At 39.6% G+C, this 7,505-nt stretch overlaps 2 long non-coding RNA genes across 2 annotated transcripts; both read left to right on the top strand.

The window, feature by feature from the left end:
• Positions 1 to 257: 257 nt before the first annotated feature.
• Positions 258 to 2,843, top strand: LOC143138989 (uncharacterized). The gene is made up of 3 exons (XR_012990311.1): positions 258 to 1,300; positions 2,585 to 2,690; positions 2,780 to 2,843. It is a non-coding gene; the product is annotated as an uncharacterized LOC143138989 (long non-coding RNA).
• A 624-nt stretch (positions 2,844 to 3,467) lies between these two features.
• On the top strand, positions 3,468 to 4,580 carry LOC143138983 (uncharacterized). Its single transcript, XR_012990310.1, has 3 exons — positions 3,468 to 3,670; positions 3,761 to 3,865; positions 4,144 to 4,580. It is a non-coding gene; the product is annotated as an uncharacterized LOC143138983 (long non-coding RNA).
• Positions 4,581 to 7,505: the final 2,925 nt, after the last annotated feature.

Here is a 7,505-nt window from a genome sequence, read left to right as displayed (position 1 = left end):
AGGCCCTTGAAAGGTAGTAAAAGGTAATAAATGCAATTTGACTTGGTAGTAAATTTTTCATCACCACCTCAATATATGAGTTTACATTTTTTGCTTAATATTTGTGTCTACATGTTTTAACTGCCTAATTAAAAAATATATACGTGCTAACAGGACCTGAGTGAGTCGGAGTCGATAGCAATGATGTAGAAGTAAACTGTGTAGAGTTCCGTGGTTGCCCCACTAACACAAAACGTTAAGGGAACGTTCGGGAACGTTAGTGTATGGTTCCCTAAAGGGTAGTTCGAACCAAACCAAAAACTAACGGTTAGGGAACGTTACCTAAGGGTTTCTTAACGTTCCTAAACGTTAAGGGAACCAACCAACCAAAACGTTCTCCTGTGGTTGCACAGTACCTTCACACAACGTTCCCGTTTAGTTGTTATTGGTTGTTTTTGGTTGTTCTGAGTGCACCCCCACGCCAGTAGGGGGAAGACGCCTGGTCTGCATTCAGAACCGATTGCAGTTTCACGTTGGATTAAACAAACAATAATACTTCGGTAAATAAAATATAAAATATTTTTATAATAGTTTTCTGCTATCACTAGAATACATTCAGAACATGTTTCATTTGTTCCTGTAGCCTACCATTACCATTTTACATTCACACATTTTACATTATTTGCATTCGAGGCTTCTGATTAGGTGGCAATGACGTCAATGGTAATGCGTCTCTATTCATTCCAATTCCATGCCGTGTTAAATGTGTTATATGGCATTGTGTGATTGATTGCGCCTCTATCAGCTTTAGAAACTGGAGACAATAACAGCTATAGTCGATACTAACACAAGCTCCATTTCAGTTTTTGAAGTAACATACAAAATGTTTGCAGTCACTTGATTTAGATCCACTCAAATGATTGGTCTTATAAAATCTAAGTAAGGTAAACATCATATCAAGATAATATTTATTTTAGGCTAATATCAATTTTACTAAATAAAAAATATATACTTTTGTGCTTTTTTTTACGTATTAGGTGAACTTTAAACAAAAATCTATCAATAGAACACTTTTCACAACTAAGAAAATTCACTTCTTTCATTTCACAATTCACTTCAGTTCAATCAGACAGGCTCTCCCTTACACGTAGGCCTACCCCCACGCCAGTAGGGGGAAGACAGCGCCTCTGCTTTCAGGTGATCGATTGAAGTCTTGTCCTGACTTCCATAAACGGGCTCTGTTTGAATTCCGTGATTCTTGAACGCCGCTGGAAGAAGTCTTGGAATGGATTACACTCGTCTTGAATTCGATCTCACGAAAGTAAGTGAAATATGTTACAGTTTCATGATGTAGGCCTAGTGGTTGTAATGCAAGAGTTTGAGGTTTAACCTTATGTCCTTTCACTTGTAGGGCTTTGTTATATTCCGATTCTGCCAAGTTTGTAATTTACCAGAGCACATTGCTCGTTCGTCTTTGTTTGAGCTGTTCTCAACGTGTTATGTTTTGCAGCATTGTATGTTTTGTGTCATCGTGTTAACCTGCTCACGTTGATGTTACAAATAATAGCACTAGGCTACCGTTTCTTTTAATTAGTTTTAGTGTACAGTCAGTCCTTTTAGGCAAGTCACTCGGCAGCAGTGGTGTAGGCTAGTGGATATAGGCCTACTGTAAGTAGCTGGATCTAGGCTACTGTGATGTAGGCTAGTTAGCTGTAGTGGGTAGGCTATACTGTGATCAACCCCAAATGAATCCTAGTCTATTTTAAGTGGGTATACTGAGATGGTGATGCTTTTTAAGTTGGTATAACCTACTGAACAGTCCTGCATATGTAGGCTACACTAGAGCCATAGAGATGGCTATAGATAATGTCAGAGAATGTCTAATAATCTGACTCTGATAATGTATAGGCTACACTGTCGGCGGCCATTTTGTAACACAGTTGATCGGATAGACGATTCAAGTGAATAGACCTCTGAATTTTGCCTTCAAAAAGCTGAGATCCGGTAGCCTATCTTGCCATTTTTGCTATGGGAAAATAACATGGGGAGAGAAATATTGCACTCTCCCGGGGACGAAGAAGTCTGAAATGCAGACATTTTGCTCAACACACGTTTGTCCTCTGCCTTCGAGTGGTAGGCTAACTGTGATCTTCAACAGGCCTACGTTAAGACAGCAACTTAGATTTTTGCTACCCCAGACCTAACTTGCAATGTAACTTGTCATAGGTAGTTAGGTTAAATTAACACCCTGATCTCCTTATAGGCAAAGATGGCAGTTTTGGTTCCTTTTTGTAGGCGAACTTCAGAGGTCTGTTGGGAAGCATACAGGAAGGGGCGGAATGTGTGTAGTAGGCTATACACAGCTGCCATACTGGCTTTACAAACTAAGCCCATGCATTTCTATGGATGCTGTGTCTCCCCATTAGAAATTCTCTGGGCTACAATACAAAAATCAAGTCAAAAGCTGGGCCAAATATCCAGTCAAGAAAATCTGGTTGTGTACAGATGACTGATTGCTGCAATACTATCAATAATAGTTTTCTCTATATGGAAATACTGCTTTGCTCTACTACTGGCTCACAAAAACCTTGTTCTCTTAACGTAGATTCATACACCAAAGCTATGGAAAAATGTCAGCGGCTGATGGACACTTCTAGCATTGAGGCGGAAGATGCGAGCGTCCACAAAAGGCAGTGCATGGTCACGTGATGGTAAGACCTCTTAAATACAGACTACATTATTTGCACAATTCAAATATTCTTTTTGCAATCAGTGCAGATTGTATGGTCTTTTATTTCAGATGAATCCGTTCCGCAAGCAAGAAAGCATTCCAGGATGGTGCGTGTGCCTGGAAGCCCTGTCTAAGTTAACATTTATACATGTATTATTAAAGAAAACCAGTTGAGTCATATTTCCTACCATGGAACTACTGACATTCATGTTTATTAACCTAGTGCATATCATGTTACTGTTCTGATGTATTTGTCTCTTCCTGCCTTTTATTAGGTCAGCAGATGTCACTGCCTCCACCACCTGCATGTGAGTTTTTCTTTTTAGCGATTGTTTAATGTAACAGCATAGGTTTATCTTTTGCAAATGTCATGTGCAAGAAAGCTACCATAAATTAACTGACCAATATTCATATTTACTTTCTTTTTAGATGAGTCAACACCACACAGGCAACCAGCTCATTGCCCAGAGCTGGATGGGTCTATTATAACGCCTGCCACTTCATCTTGGGACCCAGTTGAAGGTACAGTGTCTTTGAATTTTCCATTTCCAAGTAAATACAATTTCATGACAAGGAACTTGAGAGTAAGTAACTTTTTTTTTGTTGTAAACAGCACAAGTGACTCATCACACAGGGGGGGGGGCTTGACCATGGAGACGGAAATAAGAGGTAAGAACACTCACTTAATTTGTTCACATATGCAGGTATATAATATATTTAACAACTAAAACTAACACCATCCATTTTCCATAGCAATAAGGACAATCATTACCGCATGGCACAGCGAATGGACGCATTTGAGGAGAAGATGGATGAGCTGCTCGTGCTCTTAAGGAGCTCCCAGTCACCTCCCTCTGCTCCAGTCGATGACATATTGCTGTCGTCCTGCTCGACAGTCACTGAGCTGCAGGAGAGGAGGAACAAAATGCCCTCCCTCCAGGACTTGGGTGCCAGTTGAAGGTACAGCGGCTTTGAATTTTCCATTTCCAATTAAATGCAATTTCATGACAAGGGATTTGATTGTAACTTAACTTTTTTGGTTGTAAATAGCAGAACTCGTCACACAGAGGGAGGTGACTCCTCGCCCAGTCGGTCGCCCAGTGCTGGATGGGTCAACTTTGACTCGCCCTTCTTCACCTTGGGTGCCAGTTGAAGGTACAGCGGCTTTGAATTTTCCATTTCCAATTAAATGCAATTTCATGACAAGGGACTTCCCTGCGCTAAATGCTGCAGAGGCGGAGGACCTGATTGGGCTAGCACTGAAGTTTGCCCCACACAGACGGTAAATTGAAATTTGTTCATAACAATCAAAGGAATGGGAAAACTACTTTTTTTGTGATCAGAAAAAAAGGGTTGTTAGTAAGGCACTTTGTCTTGTTTTTTTCAACATGTTCATTCTTAGTATGACATCAAACTTTTTTTTTTCTTTTTAGGCAAGCTGAGGACTGATCTTGTTGAGACTCGACTCGGACTTGAAGGACTGGAGCTCTATTTTTTTTTTAATTATTTTTAAAGCTTTTGTATTTTTTTTTGTTGTATTAAACCTTTTGTATTTTTCTTTAATTAAAGCTATAGTATTGTCTATCAAAGCTATAGTATTTTTTTGTATTACAGCAATTGTATTTTTTACACACAAAAACAACCACACACAGGAGCAGCTTCTTTCGCACTGTTATCACTCTGTGGATAAGTGGAGTCATCCCCACTTTGACACCTGCACATTACTTACTTTATCATTCCAATATACGTCTTGCACTCTACATTTGCACTATTACTTTGCACTCAACAGCCCACTCCATGTGTACTTGTATTGGTATTATGTCTTTGTATATTGTGTTGGTATCTGCCACAATGTATATTGTTGTCTATTGTACAGTGTGTCTATTTGTTGAATGTAGCACCTACCAAAGTCAAATGCCTTATGTTAATATACTTAGCTAACACTAAGTCTAATTTATATATATATATATACACACACAGTGAGGCCTTTTATATTGTTTTTTTTGTCTTTTGATAATTTTATATTAAAGTTATAAGTTCCATCGATTTTGCCTGTTCATTCTTTCCTGCTAATATATAATAATGCATTCCTGCTCGTGCTGTTTAAAGTAATTGGTATGCAAAGGTTGCAATGTTAGGGGAGGGTTCCCTAAAGATTGCAATATTTAGGGAAGGGAACGTTCCCTAAATGTTAGGGAACGTTATGGGAACAGTTAGGGGAAGGTTTCTAAAGTTTGCAACGGTTAGGGAACGTTAGGGGAAGGTTTTTTAAAGTTTGCAACGGTTGGGGAACGTTATGGGAAGGTTCTCTAAAGTTTGCAACCTTTAGATAACGTTAGGGGAACGTTTTATATAACCAAGAACTAACGTTTCCGGAATGTTCAGCAAACTTTCCATGGGAACCAAAACTTGCTCAAAAACTAACCTTAGGGTAACGTTTGGGAACCAAAAACTAACGTTTCCGAAACCAAAAACTATGGTTCCCAGAACGTTTTGGAAACCATAAATTGTTAGCTGGGTGACAGCCTATCAGCGACGCCAACAAACAACATTTTCGCCTTTTTGCTTCAGTTGATATTACAGGGATACAAACAACGCGCTTTTCGGTGACTCCTTCACGTTGCTTTGGGCGACTTATATGAATCGTGCAGATCCGAAGAGTTTTTTAGGGGCCAGGGATGCAGGGATGCTTTTCGGCGACTCTCGCGTTTTTCACGTCATCTATCTAGGCCCTACCGCAGGCTACCAGAGCAGCGTTTATCATATGGGCCTGCTGGTCCGGTGTCCGGTGCTTCTGTCACTCATCTAATAATATTTGTTCATGTAGCAAAGGAGCGGTAGATGTAGGCCTAGGCTATCCTATCACTCTGATAGCAGCTAAAAAAATATAGGCTACACTCACTCCGTTAGGAGGCAACTCTCTCAGTTTACACTAGGCTACTTCAGCTGGAAGTTTTAACAACTGTAGACTTGACTAGTGTAAGCTTTCGTTAAGCTGACGGTAGCGCTGCCATCTGACTGTGATCATCCAGAACCGTGCAATAAAATTCCACCTATCCCATCAGTAACAAAGTTCGAACTAGTCACTGACATAGTAACTGACAACCGTAACCGTAACCGTACAGTTTTTAACGTATCCTAGACCTAGTATCTAATGTTACGTAATTGCAAGAAAACGAGTGAAAACTATTCCTTAGTTTTAACCACGCAAGTGCGCGTGTCATTTATTAAAACGGTAGAAAACTGAATCAAAGACGGTGCATCAACAAAAACAGCATGCAGTTTAAAAGTCCCGTTATTTAAAGTCCCAGACATTTAAAGGGACAGCGATCACTCAAGACAGACCTACACCACAACTGAGTGATGAACGTGAAATTCTTTGAATAGCCTACAAAACACTGCATTTAGATGACAACTGCGTGAAGAACCACGCTAAAGTTGATGGCGAATTAAGTTTATGGCATTCACATTTAAATCATTCAATAGCCTATGAAAACTTGATCAGTTAAATTGTTCTCATAAAAGGAACAGCAGGCCTACAAAATATTCCAAATAGGCTAGTTTTATTGCAGTGACAGAAAACTGCAACATATGAGTTTAAAACCATGTTAAATTTGAAAGCATCTAGCTAGTGACAGGAGGTTTTAGGGGGGGAAAGAAACTCTGTAACCTACTTGATTCCACAGTCAATGTTCAGTATTTGGCCTATAATTTAGCCTATACTATTGGCATTTGAATCCATGAAAACTAACCAAAATCTATAATTTCCTATCGACAACAGACCAGTAATGCATCGAATCGCATTGCTACACATTTTGAAGTATTGAAAAGAATCAAATCAATGGCTTAAAGAATCTATATTTTATCAAATTGTGATTAAACTTGATTTACACTCCTAAATGGCATCCTTACCTACCTACCTAACTGTTGTTTTGGGAAGTATTTATCATGCAAGCATCGTGCATCCATGCTGAGTAATGCAATGAAATAATAGTTTTCAATTTTGCATCAGTAAAGCAGTCCACTGATGTGCATGTTTTCACGGACTGCTTTGTGTCAAATGTGCAACAACAATACCATACCAATAATAATGGCTTTATCCATATAAATAGATTTCTGGGCCTATCCTTAGACTGGAGTTGTTGGGTTTTTTTTTTTTTTTGGGGGGGGGGGGTAGTCGGTGTTTGTTCTTCATTTTTCACCACACATGTTTGGTGTTTTAGCGTCATTTGTGCCAAGGTTATCATTCACCTTATTAGGGCTAAGGGCTGGTTAGGATAACTCAAGAACTAGGGTTAAGGTAAGGACAACTGAAACTGAACTCCTCGACACTACAAAAAAACATTGTCATTGACAATGACCATACTTAATGATCACAATTAGAAATTATTAGTGTACCTAATATTTATGATTTATACCTTATAGCAAGTAGTAAGTGGTACCACCCCCCCCCCCCCAAAAAAAAGGGCTGCTGCTTGATGTCGTGTTGGTAGTAAAAAATATTGTGGAGGTAGTAAAAAGTAGTAAATTCAACTCTATGATTCCTGCATATACCCTGCTTCTCCTTGGGGACGGCGGGTACCCCTGTACACCATCACTGATCACCCCATACCGGGAACCTGTGGTGAGACCAATAGAAAGGCGGTTTAATTACCATCACGCCAAGGGTCGTTCTATAATTGAGCGGGCCTTTGGCATCTTAAAAACGCGTTGGAGGACAATCTTTTACAAGGCCCTGGAGGTGAAGCCCACCTTTGCTCCGGTGGTGATAGCATGTTGTGCAATTATGCACAAC

This window comes from Alosa pseudoharengus, unplaced genomic scaffold (genome assembly GCF_046254945.1).
Source record: "Alosa pseudoharengus isolate Yale_2024_CS ecotype anadromous, Long Island Sound unplaced genomic scaffold, YU_APseudo_1.1 YU_APseudo_1.1_scf_10, whole genome shotgun sequence".
NCBI lineage: Eukaryota > Metazoa > Chordata > Actinopteri > Clupeiformes > Clupeidae > Alosa > Alosa pseudoharengus.
The sequence above is the reverse complement of the archived record's forward strand: the minus strand, read 5'-3'. Positions and strand labels throughout refer to the sequence as shown.